The 22,217-nt window shown below is 36.5% G+C and overlaps 1 protein-coding gene and 1 pseudogene across 2 annotated transcripts in view; both read right to left on the reverse strand.

The window, feature by feature from the left end:
* The window catches only part of LOC129779100 (protein turtle), a 111,778-nt gene that overhangs the window by 87,243 nt on the left and 2,318 nt on the right, over positions 1-22,217 (reverse strand). The gene's annotated exons all lie outside the window — the stretch shown is intronic.
* LOC129780697 (U4 spliceosomal RNA) lies at positions 4,736-4,856 on the reverse strand (annotated as a pseudogene).

Raw genomic sequence — 22,217 nt, forward strand, 5'->3', positions numbered from 1 at the left:
GGGTTTTATGAGAACAATTTATTCACAGAACGGACTCGATTATATACTGTCACCAATTGATTGACGTAGGACTACGTCTTCCAGTACGGGTGCCAAATCAGAAAACAGGTCACATTTTTATTAAAAAAATTAACGTTAATAACGCTATGAACGAATTCTGATGATTCGCATACCAATAAAATCACCGTCAATAACGTGCAACGAATGCATTCGTTTCTGCCCGTTTCTAACATAGCCATCCGCGATTTAAAACACAGTTTCAATCCAGCTAACGAGCAGAGAATACGGGAAGAATGGAAGATATTACAAACAGCAGTGCAATTTTGTGATAAATAATTAATACATTCATGAACGTGAGCAAGAGGTTTCACCTGTTACTGGATTTGCTCGGAACGATTGTTATGCCCAAATTACGACGCTGGAGGCCAACAAATGAGTGTTATTTTAACAGTTCGGCTGAAAAGTTTATAAGGTAACACAGTAAAACTATATTTTTTTTGCAAAATTCAATTTTATTATTCAACATACAGCGATACAGCGATTATAGCGGTCTTGCAACTTTTCAATATCATTTTTATAGTACTTTTTCGGTTTTTCCAAAATAGGCCTCAGTGTCGGTAATCACTTCATCATCGGTCTTAAATTTCTTCAGGTCTGCGAACAGAAAATAGCCAGATCTGGAGAATACGGTGTATGCGGAAGCAATTCGAAGTCCAATTTGCCATGTTTTTCACAATAACAAAAGTTGCTTCACTCTCAATGCTGTAACTCACGAACCAATCGACCGATTGCTGTCAAATTTTGACACGTATCCATTGAAAGATGATGCTTTGTGATAGTAGATTTTTGAAAGAGGGGCCATCTAGACGTCAACCTTATGAACTTTTCAGCTGAACTGTTATGTGAGAGGATTAAATTATTTTCTTCTCAATCATTTGCGTTTTAGTTGCCCAGGAGGAATAATATTTCTTGCATTGTTTGCAAACGGGACGAATATTGAACATACGGGTACCTTTCATGGAAGTATGCTTTCAAATCTCAGCAGGAAAACATTACTATTGCTGAGATTCGATTCCACCCCAATTACAATATAGGAGCAAAAATGTTAATAATTTATTGTCAATAGGTGAGTGAGAAAAAAAAGTATGGTATGTAATTTGTTGTAGAAGATCCGTAGAAGTTCGTTTGTACTGGCAATGAGAGAGGAGAGAGGACATATTGAAATTCAACTCTATTTTCAATGTTATTTTAATATATTGACGATTGGAAATTGTATAATTTGATTGCATAAAATTGCTAGGAAGTGTCCAAATCGATTCATGCAAAAATATCCATCATAAAATCAAGTTTTGAACAATTTTCGCTACGTGACCGATATCTAGCTTTTTAATTTGAACCTCCTGTATTTCCCCGAAAATGAAATCCTACATCAGAGCGTATCGATATTTCTTTTATTATATTTTTTAATTTTCGAAACAAGAACTTTCAAAGCAAAATAAGTTTTTACAACATTATGACCGCACGGTTTAAATTCACATTCACGGTGCTTTACTAAAAATACTATACACTGTTATTTATTTATTGTAATGCGATAACGCAGAATTTTGCATCTTTTCGCCTTAGATCAAATATGAGAAAGGATATATGAATATCAAAAAGAGATGACTGTTTAGACTGATTGAAATGTTATATGAATAAAATAGGTCAGATGGGAAAAAATATTATTGACATCAAGCCATATCCATTGGATAATATTGGATCGTTATTTTAAACAATCTGTAAATTCAGCATAAAACCTAAAAAATCTATAATCAGGTTCTTGGTTTCAAAATGTCTGAAAAATTTGTACAAAGACAGATCATGGTCTTGGTCACCATCCTTTTATTTTTTTTACTGTATGAAATCGCAAACGATTCCCGGAACCGTTTTTGGTTCCATGTTCTTGGGAAATGACATGAGAATCGATGTTGACTATCCACAAATGTTGATAATTGTGATGACTGATGACTGAATGAATAAGCTACGCAATCGTTTGACATTCGTTGTGTCCGAAAAGTTATCTTAAGGTCAATTAAATTGACCCAAATATAACTGGAATAAGTTTCAAAGGGCGAAAAAATACCCGCAGTGCATGTTTTGACTTTGTTATTAACTTTATTGATAAGACATCCCCAGTCTGCATCGAAAATTAATAAAAAAAAATCCACTTTGTATGATTTCACTGACACCAACAACCCCTCAGCCATGCAAGTCGCTGATAACGATTTGTTATTAAATTGTGATTATTCTTATTAAAATTGTATTGTGAATTATTGCTTACATATAATTCCTCACGTCACATAATTGATGGCGGCGAAATATTGATTTTTTCTGAGAAGCTAGTATGGACATGGATGAACTCTTTATTTGTATATTTGTTATTTGTTTTTTGTTTTATTATTGTTTCCAAAAATATGCTATGGATTATTGTTTACAGTAAATTCTTTACGTAAAAGGTAACATTATCGGTTGTGATGAGAAGTTACGTTATTGGAGAAGATTGTTGCAATTTTCATTCATTCAGTCAAAAGATTATTTATCACAGTTTATCACATCATGTCCAAAATAGAGAGAGGTTGAGACGACGACGTTCCTCTAGGGATGTTAGTTACATTAGAAAGAATTAAACAATATCACAAGGATAAACTTCCTAATAGTTGATGTTATCTATTGTATGGCTGACAAAGTTTTTTTTAAATGTTATGTGTTATGTGTGTAAGAATTGTGGTAGAAGAATAGAATAGAATAAAATAAAAAAAAACTACAGCGCGTGAACTACAGCGCGGACTCGATTATATACAGTCTCTGATCTCTTTTCACCGTATATAATCGAATCCTGTAAAAAAAAATATTTTTATTCGTTTTTGATGCATATATTCTACGATTATTGAAAATAAAAGATGAATTTAATTTTTGATTCATCCCCTTAAAAGTCACCTTTCTCACATGAAAAAAATATCTCAGAATCTCTCTCAGAATATGATAGATGATCATATTTGATGAAAAAAATCCTTCTACGCATATACTCGAATTTCAACAATGACAGAGTTATAGAACTTTTTTTTTTGTTTCGGACTCTGTTGCCTTTAATTGGCTCTACACTAAAAAGTACGCAGCGTAAGCCAATTATGTTGCCTTTATTTTAAAGATGAGATAATTTAGTACAGGATATAGTAGTGGAACATCTAAATTAGTGGATTTAAATAACTGTTTTGGAAGTGAAAAGTTCAAAGTTAGTAATTTTCAATTTGTGGTAATTAGATTTATCCCAAAAATTCACATTGAACTTGACTGTTTCTATCAATCAAATTAAATTTCTCAAACCACTCTTAAATTTGTTCTTTGACACCCAACTTTTTTCTTAATTTCACTGCAATATAGATATACAGGGAAACTTCGATATAACGTACCCTCGTTAGAACGTACCCTCGATATAACGTCACTCGATATAACGTACATTTTACCTCGATATAACGTACACATTTCCAAAGTGTAAAGGAATTTTTTTTTCTGAAAGAACAATAAATTATCTGTATTGTGATGCTAAAACAAGTTTTGTACCTTCAATCAATCCCAAAATACAGCTGGTTTTATGATTCCGGATTCTAAATGAATCAAGCTTTACTCAACAGTACGAAGGGAAACATCATGAGAAAGGCTGGGTTCGTTTTCTGATTGAAGCTATTCATTAACTGTACTAAAACAGCAACACAATAATGTATTATAGACTACGATTGTGAGTACTTTATTATGCTTCGATATAACGTACAATTCGATACAACTTACAATTTTGAAAGTGAAATGTACGTTTTATCGAAGTTTACCTGTAAACAATTCATGGTGAAAATTCAAGCATTATCTTCAAAAACCACGATTTTTACCCCACTTTACACCTTAACCACCTTAACGTTCAGAGGTTACATTTTTTCTTGAAACAAGTCATATTTGAAATGTAAACATTTTTTTTTTCAAACTGTGTATAATCGAATCAAATATAATCGAGTCTGTATATAATCAAGTCCGACCTGTATAAGCCAGTGGAAATTATCGCTACGCTACAGTAAGAACATATTTCCTGACGATCAAAAGCAATTATCAAAAAACAGGGATGGGTTATACTTGTGATACAACCGCAAGGTACACGTAGGACTATCGTTGGCTTAGTAATCATTTGTTTGAAGTTGCATATACTGGGATTCCGCTTAAACTCTTTCACGAAACGCTTGTAATCCTGATCACTAATAGAATATCAATTCTGACCGCATTTCTCCTTCCGTTCGATGCTCGGAATTTCATAATAATGTTTAATCACACGACTCACCGTTGACTGCACGATTTCAAGCTGTTTTCTGATGTTACGATGAGAGGATTTTCCAGGTGCTTGCCCAAAATTAATTCGCGACGTTGCTTTCCGGGTGACGCTATTTCTACAATTCTCGAAAAACTGACAGCGATAAAAATACACTGTAAACAATACACTCTAAACTACTTCTACTCAAAATTTCAAGAGAAAATACCCGATGAGTAATGATTAAATAACAGCGTTTTTTTCGTGATGCAGTTTGATGTGGGACACCCTTTAAGTGACATCAGCATTTAGAAATACTGTTTGATACCCAGCTAGCGTGCGTATGTCGATGCCGTTGTTTTATTTTTTTTTATTTCCCCCTGGATGGTTCGATATTGACGGCAATCAAACGTTCGTTTTCTCAGTAGTATTGATTTATTCAAATCGTTTCTTTTCTCTTTTTTTCAACTAGCAATAATCGCACCTCGGATGTACCTCATTGGTTACGATATCGCCACTGCGCAAAGCTTATTTCAAATCGTTGTTACTCTAGTATTTTTTTTTGGTCAGTACGATTTGCGGAGTGAAGTTTGAGCCAATCAAAATGTGGGATTTAGCGCGTTTAGATAATGCTTGACTTTTTACATTTATTTAGCTCTTTCTAGAAAAAATATACATTACCTTTTTTATGATAGATGCGTAGAAATATTTCCAATCAAAACCATCATTCTTACATCTTCATTTTAGATTTTTATTTTACCCCCATATGCTAGACGTAGTCCTATGTCAAAATACAAAAAAAAATATATATATATATTTAAAACATCTTTTCTTTCAAGCAATCCATACTTGACTGGAACAGTTCTCAGAATCTAAGAGAAATTAGGTTCAAGCTCGAGCTTGTCAAAAATGGCATTTAGAGCCGTCAGTCGTTCAGTAGTTCAGTAGTTCCCGAGAACCAAGATGTAGCACAAAGGTTGTCCGACCTCCGAAATGTAACAATCCGTCAAATGGCACCAAAACACTGTATAGTCGTATGGTTTCGCGTCCGCGACCAATTTTGATTTTAATCCCAGGGACCCGCAATTTTCTAGAGGTAAAAGAACTGTGTAGTTTGAACTTTTTACAATAAAAAAACGAACTGAATAATGAACTCGCAATGAGTTCCCTAAGCATTACCGAGTTATCAACATAGTAGGCGAATGGTCGATAAAAAAGTTTTTCGCATCTTGCCCTTGCGGTTCGTATTAAAGTCTGCTTCATTTAATATTGGAACACAAACAATTGCGTGTAGTTCAGTCATTTATTAACGAATAATTTAATTTGTTTTTCATACAAATGTAGCATTTTCTTTACTCTTTCGTAAAAAAAATTAAAAAAATTATTCATTGCAGTTTCGAAGAATTTCTCGTACTTTTCCCGTAATACGGCACATTAGGCGGCGCACACCCTTTTCGTCCACCGTTTTGGCGATTTGATTCCACCAGTTCTTCATTTGAGTCATGTTCCTAACAAGTTTTCCCTTTGCCTTAAGCCTCCGCTTCGTGATTGCCCAGTATTTCTCTATCGGCCGGAACTGGGGGCAGTTTGGGGGGTTGAGGTCCTTCGGTATTACGCTGACCCCGTTCGTTGCGTACCATTCCATAACCGTTTTGCTGTAATGGCAGCTTGCGAGCCAAAACATTACTGGACGGTCGTGGGCACGAATAAACGGCAGAATCCGTTTCTGTAGGCACTCTTTTTTGTAGACTTCTGATGTCATTGTCTTGTCAGTGAGAAAGACTTTGGTTTTCTGTCCACAACTGCATATCCCCTGCCAAATCATGTACTTGCGGGCGAATTTATCCGCAAACACGAACTTAAATTTTGCAGGTACATCCCCCCGAGCCGTCGCCAAATAAAATTTTTGACCTGGGATTTGCCCAAAGTCCGCCTTCACGTAGGTCTCATCGTCCATCAGAATACATCCGTCGAACTTGGTCAGCACTTGGTCGTACAGCTTTCGAGCACGGATTCTGGCCACATTGTTCTGTTTCAGCGTCCGATTTGGCTGTTTGCTGGCTCGGAATGACCTTATTCCTTCCCGGAGACGAATTCGTCGCACCGTACTGTGAGCGGCCTGGAACTTATTGGCCAAATCGCGGTCTGAAAGATTGGGATTCCTCTTGACGGCCTTGATGACTTTCCCACGCAGTTTCCGGTTGACAGTTCCACTCCGACGCTTCGAATGCGGCTTCCGAGCCGTCGTCAGTGTTTCCTTGTACTGCTTGATAACACGCCATACGGTATTTCTGAGCATTTTAAGCTGTTTAGCTAGCTTAGAGGCCGACAACAATGGATTTTCAAGAAAACTGTGCACAATTTTATCTCTCCGTTCGGCTTCCATGGCGGTTGTTTACAAAATGCTATCGTTCGGTGTTATGACATAAATACATGGTGAAAGGTAATGAATTTCCCGACACGTGGGTGAAAAAAGTTTCCAAATCCGTCCACTAGGAGCGCCACAATGAGCAAAAGAATTTGTTCCAATATTAAATGAAGCAGACTTTACAATGATATTACTAAAATAGGTAAATATGAATTGTCAAGTTGTATGTACTCAACAACTTTCAGCTCCTTCATTCGGTGTGCCATTGCGCAAAATCGCACATTCCCTGCTAAGTGATTCCATAGAGAGCGTTGAATGTCTCGTTCCCCACACCCAAACTGCATCGCTCTCATTTCTATTCCTGCTATTCACAATTCGTCCAAGCCGATCGAAAGTCATCTTTTACACCGGTGCGGTGATCACCTCACTCCTACCTCCTCCCCGCTGACTGCTCACTGCACCTTACTCACAGCATGCAACTAGAAAAAGAGAGAGAAAAAAAAGTCTGCCCGATGACGAGAGCAAAGTAGGTGAATTGTGTTCCAGGTTCAGGAAAAAAAACCGCTTATCCCCCTCAGGGCCGGAACCAACAAGAGCAAAAAAAAAACCGAGAGAACTTAAACAAGGGAAGCAAAAAGGTAAAACGTACTGTCCCTAAACGAAAACAGCGCGGACAAGAAGAAAGGAAATAATCAAAAGAAAGATCCTGCACTCAATACACACACTACTTCGTTGAATATCCCGTTCTGTTAAAATGTGAGAGACAAAAGAACGCAATTCGAACTCATCGATGATATCGTTGTTGTTGCTGTAGATATCAACGATGACGGCGGCGGTGGCGACGATAGCAGCGGTCAGCGCAAGTGCATGCTGAAATACAGTCAGCCCAATAGAGGTTAGTTTCCGTTTTTTGTCGACCTCCATTCTGTATTTTGTGGCGCAACACTATGAAAAATAAGAGTATCAGTATATTGCAAACACTCCTTTGAACACAACATCGCGCGATACTTTTCAGAGTGTCCATAAATTTTTGAAAACGATTGCGGATTTTACTCCGTCACTGCGCTTCTTTACTCGTTGGAAACCCTTCGTTGAGCGAAACGCGGTTGCATAATTTGTGCATGCTATTGTTGATCTTTTCGCTGTTACGCTTCGATACGTTCATTCTCGTCGCTCCAAACAACAAACAGACAAAAAAAAATAATAACAAGGGGTCAATTATGATGTTCCTCGACGCGGTCCATTCATTCTCTCCATACCCTTTTTCGTAGGGTCCTTTATATTATATTATCGCCCGCATGATGGAGTGTCACATGGTGTACGCGTTCCGTGATATCGATAGCTGCAGTGACGACGGGATGTGGACACATCCGTAATTAAAAGCCAATTTTTCGACAAGCTATTATTAACGAAAACGATCGATGGCCAATGCAAATTCAGGGCACACAAAATTGGAAAGTTTTTTTTCCATCTTGCGAGTAGCTTAAAATTGTCACAATAATTTCAGCGTGCAAATAAGCGAGGTCAATGCAACACAACCAAATCACACCAAAATGGATTTTTGCAACTCGCGGCTTTTGTTTTGTTTTCTCACAGCAAGTCCAGCCAAGAAGTGATGGCGGAAAATTAGGTAACTAATTCAATTCCCACGTCTGCCGCCGCTAAGCGAAAGCCAGCAGCAGCCAAAATGTAGAGGAGGGAGCCCAGAGCTAGAAATATATTGAAGATGGCGCCATGGGTTTAAAATTGAATGAAATGTATTGGCGCAATCGAACCACAAAATGCCACAAATAGCACAAAAGTATTGTCCCCCAATGTAGGTCCAATTTCGATCGGTAGCAAATTTATGTATAGCTTATCGTAGCTAGTTTTTTTGTGATGAAATAAAACAATGGTTCCATTAATGAACGAAACAAATTTGATCTCGTGTTTTCATTTCCGTTTTCGAGAATAGAAGCTCTCGAGCATCTTTCGATGCATTTGAGCCGCCGAAGTAAACGCTGAGAATGCTAATAAGCCAAATGGTCGGAACAAAAAAGGAGAATGCTTCCATCGTGTTGCGAGAATCAATCTTTATTTTCGAGAAAATTTGTTTTGCTAATGATGAGTGTGCTGATTAGAAACACTAAACTCGAAAGCGGTGTATTGATGCCACTCTTAAAATGTTTTTGGAAAAAGAACATCCGATCCGGCGCCCTTCACGTACACTTGATGATGAGCCGGCGCGAAGTGTTGAATTTTTTTTTCATCTGACGGCGCCTGAGAGTATTTATTATGGCTAACTGATTAGATGAGAAGAATGTGCAAATAACCACGTTCACGTCACTATTATAACTATTTAGTTGTCGGAAGGTTCGTGCCGTCACTGATGATTACCAAATCGAAATGCTTATACAGAAAAACATACGGCATACGACACGTAATTCATTAGAATAGCCATAGATACCTACAACCAGAGATGCCAACTTTCCTGTTTTTTCAGGATTTCCAAGACTTTTTGGCTCGTATCCTGACATCCTGACAAACACTCGATTTCACCAGATTTTTCTGAAATGATCCTGATTTTTTTTTAACGGGTTTATTTTTATTTTATCTCAATGAAAAGGATCCGTAGGATGTATACAGGGATTTCTGTCAAAAAATTACTGGTTGGAAATGAGAGCTGTCAGAATAGCCTACATAAAAACCTCTCTGGTTCTCCCTCGTATAGTGATTGCTCTTTCTTTCGTTTATTATTTATTTTTACGCAATAATGCTTAAAAAACGTAGTGCGTTTAATCCATCAGAAAATCCATTATGTTTTTCGTTTCACAATGACAGAAAATAAAACCGTCTACGCCAATTGAATGAATGAAAATTGAGGATATTTTTGCGAGATTTTTTTCTTTCTCATGTCAAGGAAAAGCCTAAAAACGGACAAGTGAAAGTTTGCTGAGGTGTAAAACAAAGTAATAAAAGTAATAAAACAAAGATTATTAATAGACTGGGTACGGAAATAATGGAAAGAATATTAGCCACTAAGAATTATGTAGAACTGAAAAAACAAAGATAAAGGTTTCCTTATGTTTTCGCAGCAAATTCGGCCGCCGTTGATGGTGAATAAATCGAGACGTTAATCAAAAGTAATCCGCAGTATACGCCAAATGAATTAGCAAATTCAATACAGATATCTAAATCCACCGTTGATGAGCATCTGGTGAAGCTTGTTTACGTATTTCGGGACCCTATGTGGGTTCCACATAGTTGTGCTCCCGTGGCCGAGTGGTTAGCGTCATAACTAACATGCCGGGTGTTCGGGTTCGATTCCCGTTCTGGTCGGGGGAATTTTTCGTCAAAGAAATTTCCTCCGACTTGCACTGTGATCACGCGTATTCTCTAGAGCTTGCCACTCAGAATGCATTCAAGGCGTGTTATTTGGCATAGAAATCTCAACTAAGTACTAATAAAAATGACGCAAGTAATACTACGTTGAGACGGCGAAGTTCCTCTAGGAACGTTAGTGCCATTGAAGAAGAAGAAGAAGATGTGGGTTCCACAAAATTTGAAACAAATCGTCTACGTGATAGACGTCGCCTTTTAATCAGACCAACGCCAAACTGCATGTCTCGATAAATTACACAATAAATTATTTTGGAGTCACGGTAGGAAGTGCTATATCATCAGCTCTCAAACCAACCGGTCATTACACCCTCAGATTATCACAGGTTGAGGTTTATACGAAATTCATTCAAGGGCAAGAACTTCGATTCTTTGGACAGCATAAAAAATACCTTGAACAGTTTTCGACGAGTAAGTGAACATGATCTGGTAAGATAAAATTTTAAAGCTATATGAAACATGGCGAAAGATTGTGGAACATAACTGTGCACATAAAATTGAATAAATGTATGTCTGTCTAAACAATGATGCCTTTGCTCTCCTGAAACTTTCCGGACATACCAAAATGACCTATCCTGATTTATCCTGATTTTTTATTTTCATTTTCCCTGATTTTTGTAAATAACAGTTGGCAACCCTGCCTACAACCACTGTTTATGAGCGTCTGGTGAATTGGGTTGCGTAAATCGCTAAGATGTATGGATTCCGCACAATTTGACGGGAAAGCATTTCATGGATCGCATCTTCATCGGCGACTACGCTTATAAACGAAACGGAAACGCCTTTATTGAAGCAACTCGTGACGGGCGATGAAAAAAAAACTTTAGATTATCGCTTGTTTAGTATTGTTAAAAAAATTGTTAAGGGCAAGGTACAGGGTCTTTCAGACTAAACGCTCACGCAAAAAAATCGAATAGCTCCTTATAAAAAATTTCTTTCGCTTCGTCGATGGTAACTGCATTCCCCGCTTCGGGACAATAATATACGGCTACTCGTTCAGTCTGATCGGATGGTTTTTAGTGTCAAGATGTACAATTTAAAAGAACGTGTGTTTTTAGTGAAACCGTATTACTCGAACAACTAAAGCCTTAATGAAACTTTGTCCTTCAATGGTAAGAATTTCAACATTTCTCGTCGTCGATTACTTCCTCTGGGGGTACGTGAAGGATCGTTGCTATGTTAATAAGCCACAAAATTTGGTGACACTTGAAGAAAAATTTTGTTCACCGCTTAAAACGCGTTATCGAAAAAAGGGATGGTCACATCGAAACTGTCCTAAAATAAGCTTTATTTTCGTTTTTCAAAAATAAAAATCGGTTCACTTTTGTAGAAGTTATTAAAATTTGTTGCGTGAGCGTTGAATCTGAAACACCCTGTATTTTCAAACTAATGAAAGATTGTAGAACAAAACGGAGCATATATAATTGAATAGATGTAGGGGAATGTCGGGAAAGACAGACACTTATGTATGATTGATAAATTTCGTTTTTATTTCTAATTTTACTGATATTCAAACTTTCAATGCAGTCAGTATCAATACCTTTGACACTTGCTGCGTACACCTGGCTGGCAGGTTTGTTAAAATTGTAAAAAAGAGCTGTCTACAAAAAGTAGCTCGATATAAATTTTTGTCTGCATAAAATAAGGTTCTCATTGTTATCGAGTAATTTTTTGGGGTATTTTTCGTTACGTGAGTGTTTTGTCATCACTTCAGAAATATTGATAAAAAAATACTAATCAAGTCACTAACTGCGTTTGCAAGTGCAACTACATATCATGGACGAATCAGCAGAGCGGTTTTTTGAAAACATAGTCAGAATTTGTCATTCCGAATGCCGGAAGCTATTTTAGACATGAAAAAATGAGAAAAATTACAAGCCCTTGAAGGTAACTTAGTGTAGCCTTGTTGGTCGATCATTTTTACGGTCTATTTGAAGACCTCCAAAACTTATTGAGTACATAATTTTGAATTTTCATTTGATTTCCATCTTTCCCGCGAAGTGTCCGTTTTTTGTGAAATTCACGAAAAAAAATTAACGTTTACTTAACCCATTAACGACCAAGCTGTAAAAATTATTTTTTTGACGAAAGCCATTGTTGTATTTTCGATTATTAACGCTAAAGGAACTCCAATGTTCAAGAATTATTTTTTTCCCATCTTCCATTTTCCGGGAAATGACTGTTCGAAAAATCGAACATTGGCCGAAACCCGCACATTTTTTTGCAAGTACAAACATACTGCGAACTAAAAGTCACTTCAAATAGCAAATATACGGTATTCATAAATGCATCAATTTTGGATTCCCGGAAGAACAAGAACAGGAGAATGGAGGTCTCTAAGTATAAATCCAAATTAATCCACCTAAGGTGAGATGTGGCATTTCTTATTTCATGTAATTTTAACTTATTACTGACAGGCTTTTTCTTTTAAACGAAAGCATATGCTGTTATTTTTATTGTTAACTGTGGAAAATGTCAATGCTTAAAAACTAGTCTCTCCAATTATCCATTTCCCGAAAAAATCGAACATTTTCCAAAACCTGCAAAGTACCAGAGTACTGCTAAAAACAATGGCATAGAGGGTTGGGAGGTTATTATTCGGTCCGGCGGAAGAATATTCACACAAACAATCTCATTAGAATCCTCGTTACACGTACTGATCATTTCCTCCAGCTCCCCCACAAAAGAAATTCTACGGGCCGCCATCACCTAAGGTTGTTACGGACAAAAAATCATACAGATTTCCAATAATATTTGCTAAATTAATCGATATTTGCAAACATTCACAACTGAAAATGCAAGAATAAATGAAAAACCTTCCGTCTTCTAAAGTAAACAAACCAAAATGCGCAGCGGAGGTTAGATGTGTTGGTGTTGATTCAGCAGAAAAAAAATGTTCGTTATGGCCAACGTTCGATTTTTCGAACACTCAATTTCCCCGGCTGTTATTTTCATGTATGCGGCTCAATCGAATGATTTTCGCTCTATATCACAATGTATGTTCTTTTATCAAAGCAATACTGTAGAAAACTTCACATATTTTGGTATTTTATTGGGGTTTTTAATTGAAATTGAAAATACCTTCCAAACATACTTGCTTTAAATCGAATTTATTATCCAATAAAGTTACTCAAAATTGAATGAAATCGATATAAGTGGTAGCTAATAAATAAGGCTATCATTTGGTGCAAAAATATTATCATATGTTTCCTGTCAAAAGACATGAAAAATTATCAAAGTTGCTGTTCGATTTTTCGAACGCTTGGCCTAAAATGGGTTAAGGTGTTCGTCTTTACCACCCTTTCCCGTGTATGTTTCTATCGATAAAAATTGTGCTTTTAATTTTTATCTATAGAGTAGTGCGGGATGCGCACATGGCAAAAGCGCGCATTGGCCTTTTTGAAACAAAACGACCATACAAATTCGGCAACAGTGTATTCGTTTGTCACATTATTACACCAGTAGCTCACACATATAAAAAAGATACATTTCATGAAGGTGGTAAAAAATTTTGAGGTAAGAAGAGTTTGTTTTGGTCTATTTTTTTCAATTTTGAGGATGACGATTTAGTTACCTAAAATAACTGGATAGTTCGAAAGTACCGTTTTGTCTCAAATTCCGAACACTTCATTTTTCAATGTAAATTTACTGAACTTTAATATTTCAATAATCTATCTATATATATAAAAAAGGATTTCTGTCTGTCTGTCTGATTCTTATGGACTCGGTTTTTGGGGCCGGGGAAGGTTTTCGTGATAGTTTGAGACCCCTCCACCCTCTCTAAGGGGAGGGCTGCCTTACAAATAAAACACAAATTTCTACATTACTCGGGAATTAATCGAGCAAATGAAACGAAATTTGGCAGATGGAGGTTTTAGGGTGCAATAAATGATTCTATGGTGGTTAGACTCTCCGAACGCAATATGGGATGTGAGGGTTTTTGGGTATGAGAAATGTTTCTATGATTGTATGACACCCCTCCCTCCTCTGGAATTGAGAGGGGGTTCCATAAAAATATTACACATATTTCAACCAAAAATATTCCAACCAAACATGACAATTGAAAATTTTCGGAAAACTCTGAAGGAAAAAGGGAAAATTAAATTTCCGTATGTTTTACGCACGATGAAACGCAATCTTATATCTTCTTCTTTCTATACCAATAAAAAAGTATCGCCGAGTGTGTTGATAGGAGCAGAACTCAAGGAAGGAATTGTCAGATTTAGGGATGTCTTTATTCTATCATATTTTCTGTATCAAACATTTATACCATGTAACGCAGAAACATGTTATTTGCAAGTGGTTGAAAAAGAATTGTGTCTGAAAATAATCTGATGATGAGTTTTGTTAGAAATACTAAGAATTTTATAGTAAAAGGTAAATTCAATGGGGTCGATCAGAAGATCAATCAATGAACAGCTCTGCGATTGGACCCATGAACTTGCTCATAGTAAAAAAACGTGAATGTTTGAAGATATTGATAACATAAAACAAATTTTGGGCGGGACGAAGTTTGCCGGGTCAGTTAGTATATATATAAAAATGGAGTGATGTCTGTCTGTCTTTCTGTCTATCTGATTCTTAAGGGATCGGAAACTACTGAACCGATCGACATGAAAATTGGTATGTAGGGGTTTTTGGGGCCGGAGAAGGTTTTCGTGACAGTTTGAGGGGGGGGGGGGGGGGGTGCGCCATACAAATGAAGCACAAATTTCTGCATAACTCGAGAATTAATCGAACAAATGAAATTAAATTTCACATGTGGAAGTTTTAGGGTGCAATAAATTAATCTATGGTGGTTAGATAATTTTCCCCCCTCTCTTAAGGGGAAAGGGGGGGGGGAGGCTGATTCTGCCATACAAATGAAACACAACAGCGCTTAATAAGAAAACGTGGATGTGATAACGAAAAATAATTTTTGGGCGGGACGAAGTTTGCCGGGTCAGCTAATTGAATAATAAATACCTTGACATTCTTTGCGGTGTAGGCTTCATTTTAACATCATTCACAGGTATCGATACTGTATATAACTTAAAATACTAAGCATTTGCAAAAAAGTGTCTGTGAAAACCAGCGATAAAATGTTTGCGTTAGCAAATTCGGAATTTGAATCAAGCTTCGAAGCACAATATCCAAATTTTCGGGAGTGTTATATTTTTCCAAATAAGAATGGCTGAAAAATTTCTCTATTGAAAGAAAAATTTTAACGCTTTCGCGTGAGTTCTGTTACAATACTAAAAAATTTATTCAAAAGTTTCACAATATATACATGGTTCCTTAAACTAAGATTGACGAGGAACATCTCCTCTCTCTCTCTTGAAAACCGATAACATATCGGTTTCGTTTAGATCATCTACCTTCCTTGTCCCTTCTTCTAGCGTATGGTAACGTGCAGTCTGAGACGGCTGCACTACCCTAAGAAAATACCTTAAGTTTATAGCACCTCGTCGGTGCGCCTATCTTATTCTTGGATTTCCCCTTTCCATCCTTCGCTCTAAATAACATCCTTTTATTTTATTACACCCTGCTGGTGTATCTGGCTGAGCGCAGCTAGGGATGGAAAAGGGTAATAAAAATGCATCCTAAATGATGCATGCATTAAATTGTTTACCGGACGCTATTTAAATATTCGTCCATTCTGAATTTATGACCGGCAATAATTTCGGACTACAAGCGTTTTCTAGCCTAACAAAACACTTGAGCTCTTACATCTTTTAATTGCCTTACATTGGTCCTTTCTAAACGTTTCTATACCTCGCTTGGAGGTCTTTTCTAAATATAATCTCAAATAGTGCTTATCTTATGGATCTCTAACTCGATTCGCGATAAGCCTCAGCTGTCCGTAACATTCCGGACTCCGTAAATCTACTACATAGATTTACCAAATTCTTCAGTATTATCATTCTTTTCTACATTTTAATTTAAATTTTTGATAGTCGTTCTACATGTTCTAAATCATATACATTTGCTTGAACATATTTCCATCTGTAGCTGTATCGCTTTATTCTGTGTTTTATTGTGTGATTTGATTTCACTCACATTATTATCTTTTCCTTACACTTACACTTACAAGTTTATACTAGAAAACATAACTTATTATTTGTTTTATTAATAATAGTATTTTTTGTTTCATTTTTATTCTGCATACAGTTATGCAAACTAATCGTAAACATTCGTAAATTTCGAATAATTGCTCTCACTAGTAATTTGATATAACCGTTAATTATATAAACTAACTTCAAGTTTCTTTTTGGAAAATTATTCATTGAGGTTCAGTGTTATATAATATTTTCCATTAAAGGAAATGCAAATTACATTTTCTTTTCTCTTATAAGATTTTCTTTCATCAAACACAACGTTCCATTTTAATGCTAAGTTATCTCGTTGCCAAGAAAGGAATCTTGAATCCAACATCCCTTTGCTAGCTGTCTTGTTACATTGCTGATATTGTTTTTCTCAAAACATCCTTTTGAAATAATTAGTCAATGTGCTAATCTTTTGGTAGTACAATTACCGTTCCTTCAGCAAGTATTAACATTAAAGTTTGTCTCTGAATACTAAATCCAATTTTAAAGCCTCAGTTCTCATGTAACTGTTCCGACTAATCATATAATACGACTGATCGTAGCTCACATAAACTTTTTCCAGTCGTTTTCTTTATGCATGCAACTCATGCTCTCATAGTGTGATATACTTTGAAATACATTTAAAAATTTCATTCAATTTTTTTCCTGTTACTTGTATTCAAATAACTCATAATGTCATCTATATTGTATAGTTAACCATCTCCAATCTTTCCCTCAGTTAAGACTGGAAGCTATGCTTTTAATATTCATTTGAATAATGCATTGATCATATTCTCAGCAACTCACATGCTGAGCTTCGCAAACCACTTGTTTAAAAAATCTTTCTTCAGCATCTCACATGCTGTATTTCATCAACCGACTTACTGGTGATGTTGTTGCTCTCAGCAATCCACTTGCTGAGTTTTAAGCAATTCACTTGCTTAAAAAAGAAACTTTTGGTTTTGACCCCTTCAGCAAATCACTTGCTGAAGGTTAAGCAATCCACTTGCTAACAAATCAGTCTTCCAAATTCTTCATAGCTGTATTTTTAATTTTTTCTACCATCAACTAATTTACAGTTGATATCGCTCCTTTCAGCAATTCACTTACTGAGCTTTGAGCCAATCATTCGTATAGAAACTGGCTTCAGCATATCACTTGCTGCGCCATAATTTTTTTCTTTAGTGGTCAATGTATATTTTTCAGCAGAATACTTGCTATACTTTTAACCCATCAGAGTAATGTTTTGAGCATTCCAAATGCTTGACGCTTGACCAGACAGTCTCTTCTTTTTTGCTCTAATTGATATTTTGGACCTTACAAGTTATCATTTTATTGGGTCCATTTTATAACGAAACAATTGTATCTTAAATTGTATTAAAGTCTTTCAGCAGCTCACTTGCTGAACTTCAAGCAAATCATTTGCCTAAAAATATTTTCTAATTAATTCAGTTAACAGTTTTGTTAAATTTCCATTTTAAGATTTTCGTCTTTATATTTTATCAAGCTTAAGATTTTCTATACTTTATATAGATATAAAGAATATCAACATATTACAAACGTTGAAAAACAAACTTTCCAACCTCTATATTAGAGAGTTTATAGTTTTGATCTACGGTAATAATTTCCCTATCTGGGCCATAATTTTGCAAATTGCGGAAACATATAATGAAAGAATCCGAACTCATATCTTGCGCTAACTCAAGATGTATTGCTCTCGTTGTCATACAGGTAAATAGACGCCCCTAATACTTAGGAAACAGTCTTCTAAAGATTTGAAAGTTATTCAGAGCCATAATTTTTCAATTATAAGTAGTCCTATTTTATACGAATCTATGGCTTTTAACTATAACGATCGCATTATTTTATATGTGTTGCCCTATGACTAAATATTGTCAACATGTCACAAATTTTGCAAAATAGAATATTCATCATATTTCGTTAATGATGGTACAATAGTGTAACTCGCGGTTACAGAGTGGAAGTCGTTTTTGATACGACGTCGAGGATACTGGTAATCTGGGGTACAGTATTTATCGAGATTTCCAATACTATAATTATCGACTGAATATGATTTTCTATTGTGGGAATTATTTCTCCTTGGAAGAAATGAAGATTCATTTATAAACAATTCCTTTGGTGTTATTTCTGGCGCTACCTTCCTCGGAGGCTCAATAACACAAATCTCTATATTTGTTGAGTTTTCAAATTGTATGTTAGCATCTTGTGATGAATCATCCATCTTGATGATAACACTTTTGGTTTTACATTGGCTCCCAATTTTTGGGATGAACTTTGCACTTCTAAGGAATTTTTTAAAACCTTCACGCCAGGCTTTCGTCTTCAAATAAAATTTTGCTAATATTTTTGTTCTATTTCTGAGGACTACTTCCTCTACTGCTACAGGTGGTTCTATTTCTTCAAACCGTTTTTCAGTTGGGTATTTTATTTTCTGTTCAACAATCAGTGTTGCAACAGAATTCTTAATTAATCCAGTAGCTGGCCTTTCCCATTCTGGATCTTGAAGGTTGATAGATAGTTTTTCTATCTTAAAATTTTTAGCGTTTCCATTATTGGAATCCGCTATTTCTTTATTTGCAGATATCTCATCCGCCCTGACTTCATGCATCACGCATGGTTTTTTCTTTTCCGCCATAATTCCTCTTTCTGTGGAGGTTTTCGTATTTTCTTCTATCACAGCCCATACATCTGTGATGATACCCGTTTTGCCTATTGCGGGCAAACTATTCTCATAATCAGATTCGCGTTTTGCGACTGATATGGTTTTAAATGGCTCTTTCCTCACTGGGAATGAGCAGCCATCTTCACCGCTCTGAGGACTAACATCTCCTAGTTTTTCATTCATTTCAACTTGTATCACTTCAAGTTTGTCTTCATCATCTGAATCTTCTGACTCAGATGAATTGTCATTTTTCCTCCTCATATACCTAGCCAACTTAGGGTTCCACGGAGGAGGTGCAATTAATCTGGTTACTTTAGATGATTCAAATACTTTGTCATCTGAATCATTACCTTTCCTCCTGCAATCAACTAGATCAGGATTCCAAGGAGGAGGCATTTTTAATTGATGGCATTCCTCTGAGTTTCTAAACTCAGATTCAGAATTGCCATTTACTCGCCTATGCAATTCACTAATTACCCTAAATGGAGGCGGCTTGGTTGGCATATCCTCCTTATAATAATTTCCCCACCCACTAGGATATATGCTAGTAGCGAGTATTCCTATTAAGTCACTTATTCGCACTTTCTTCGAATAATTATATTCTAGATCTGTGCATTTGACACAGATCCACCGATCACCCGTTAGAGGGGCTTGCTTTAGATTAGTGCAACTCAAGTGGAACCATCGCTCACACTCGCAACAATAAATCATCTGTTCCTCATCAGACTCGTGACATAGGTGACAGTGACCCTTCACATTACGTGTGAAGTATTTAGTGGTAATCATCTTGTATGTGTTTTCCATATTCCTACTAATTTTATTGTTTATATTTTAATGTTGGCTCACTTGACCGTACGAATTTATTCCTTTATCATTTCTTTGCTCTCTTGGCCCCTATTTTAAAAACTCCCATGGTTGCTATCGCAACCCCTATAATTCTTAATATAGATTAATTCTATACCTGTTTTTCGATTAACTCATCTGGTGCTGGGATACTACTGCTGCTGCTGGTGCCGACTGGTTCTTGAGTGGTCCAAACCTTCTGGCTCGGATTGTTCTTGTCACTTCTGATAGTGCCAATGCTGGTGCTGCTGCATCTAATGCCACCGCTTGCTTCTGGTTCCGCTGGTTGACAGTTCCTGGTATCTCTAGCGATGGTCTCTCCGATTGTGCCGAGGATACTGCTGCTACCTCTTGCTTCTAACTCCACGACCACGTGCTGGTGCGGCAGTTGGTCATATTTATAATAACTGCCTTCTGGTACTTGAATTAACATATATTTATGTGTGTATATAGCATCCACTGCTTTAGTAAAGTTCGCGAAACGAATACACTCTTTAGGCATCCACTGCCTTAGGAAAGTTCGCGAAAAGAATACACTCTTTAGGCATCCACTGCCTTAGGAAAGTTCGCGAAAATAATACACTCTTTAGGCATCCACTGCCTTAGGAAAGTTCGCGAAAATAATACACTCTTTAGGCATCCACTGCCTTAGGAAAATTCGCGAAAATAATACACTCTTTAGGCATCCACTGCCTTAGGAAAGTTCGTGAAAATAATACACTCTTTAGGCATCCACTGCCTTAGGAAAATTCGCGAAAATAATAAACTCTTTAGGCATCCACTGCCTTAGGAAAATTCGCGAAAATAATAAACTCTTTAGGCATCCACTGCCTTAGGAAAATTCGCGAAAATACACTTTTTAGGCATCCACTGCCTTTTGATAAAATTCACGAAAGAAATGCACTTTTTAGGCATCCACTGCCTTTGAGAATTCACAAATTCACACTTCTCGCATTCACTGCTGAGAAGATTTCACGAACATCACCTCTGGCATCCACTGCCGAGAAGAGTTCGCAAATTAACACATTTTGTACTTAAATAAAAGGAAAAACTTGCTCCTCTCTGGAGCCACCATGAAAAATTTCTCTATTGAAAGAAAAATTTTAACGCTTTCGCGTGAGTTCTGTTACAATACTAAAAAATTTATTCAAAAGTTTCACAATATATACATGGTTCCTTAAACTAAGATTGACGAGGAACATCTCCTCTCTCTCTCTTGAAAACCGATAACATATCGGTTTCGTTTAGATCATCTACCTTCCTTGTCCCTTCTTCTAGCGTATGGTAACGTGCAGTCTGAGACGGCTGCACTACCCTAAGAAAATACCTTAAGTTTATAGCACCTCGTCGGTGCGCCTATCTTATTCTTGGATTTCCCCTTTCCATCCTTCGCTCTAAATAACATCCTTTTATTTTATTACACCCTGCTGGTGTATCTGGCTGAGCGCAGCTAGGGATGGAAAAGGGTAATAAAAATGCATCCTAAATGATGCATGCATTAAATTGTTTACCGGACGCTATTTAAATATTCGTCCATTCTGAATTTATGACCGGCAATAATTTCGGACTACAAGCGTTTTCTAGCCTAACAAAACACTTGAGCTCTTACATCTTTTAATTGCCTTACATTGGTCCTTTCTAAACGTTTCTATACCTCGCTTGGAGGTCTTTTCTAAATATAATCTCAAATAGTGCTTATCTTATGGATCTCTAACTCGATTCGCGATAAGCCTCAGCTGTCCGTAACAATGGCTAAATTGGAAATGGCTTTGATTTGATATATCGATCATCTGAATCGGTCTAGTAGCTAAAAAGTTATGATTTTTTTTAAATTGCATTTTTGGGTGTTCGGAATTTGAGACAAATGTAATCAAACATATTTTTAGTTTTTCACCATTAATATGAATTTGTAAATTAATTTTATAATAGCCAAATAAAAGAAAAGGCTCTATTGTATCCAAAAACCACATTAATTTCGCGAAAAAGTACCATTTTGAGTAATGAGACACTGTTTAATGGCCAAAAAAGTGGATAATGGCCATTCTATAGTGGATAATAGTGCGTATTCGTTTATGTGAAAAAGTTCTAGAGCTTTTTTTTGCAATTCGATTAGTTGAAAAATTAGTTGACTTTGACTTGTGTAAAGATTAGCGTTACGTAACATAAGGGGGAGGGGGGTTTGTCTTGCGTTACTTTTTGTTACATAGGGGAGGGGAGAAGGCGGTCAAAAAATCGCATTTTTAGCGTTACGTAATTTGTGCACGACGCCTAAGTGTAGCACTCAGTCAGTAGTAAGTCATTGCCTTCTATACAGACAGCCATCTGCTGTCCGTGGAGCATTTCGAAAGACTGATTTTAGACTTCAAACAGTATTGAGTGAAACACGCAATTTCAATATCAGAATCCGAAAAGATGTTTTGAAATTCAAGATTTGAATCATATCAAGCTTACTGCAATCTCGCGGCGAAAGACTGGAGATTGATTCCCTAGTTGTCACAATTTTATAGTGCTCGACGCATAGTGATAGTGATCACTGACAGTTATCAGTCATCT

Source organism: Toxorhynchites rutilus, chromosome 3, assembly GCF_029784135.1.
Source record: "Toxorhynchites rutilus septentrionalis strain SRP chromosome 3, ASM2978413v1, whole genome shotgun sequence".
In the NCBI taxonomy this organism is placed as follows: Eukaryota; Metazoa; Arthropoda; class Insecta; order Diptera; family Culicidae; genus Toxorhynchites; species Toxorhynchites rutilus.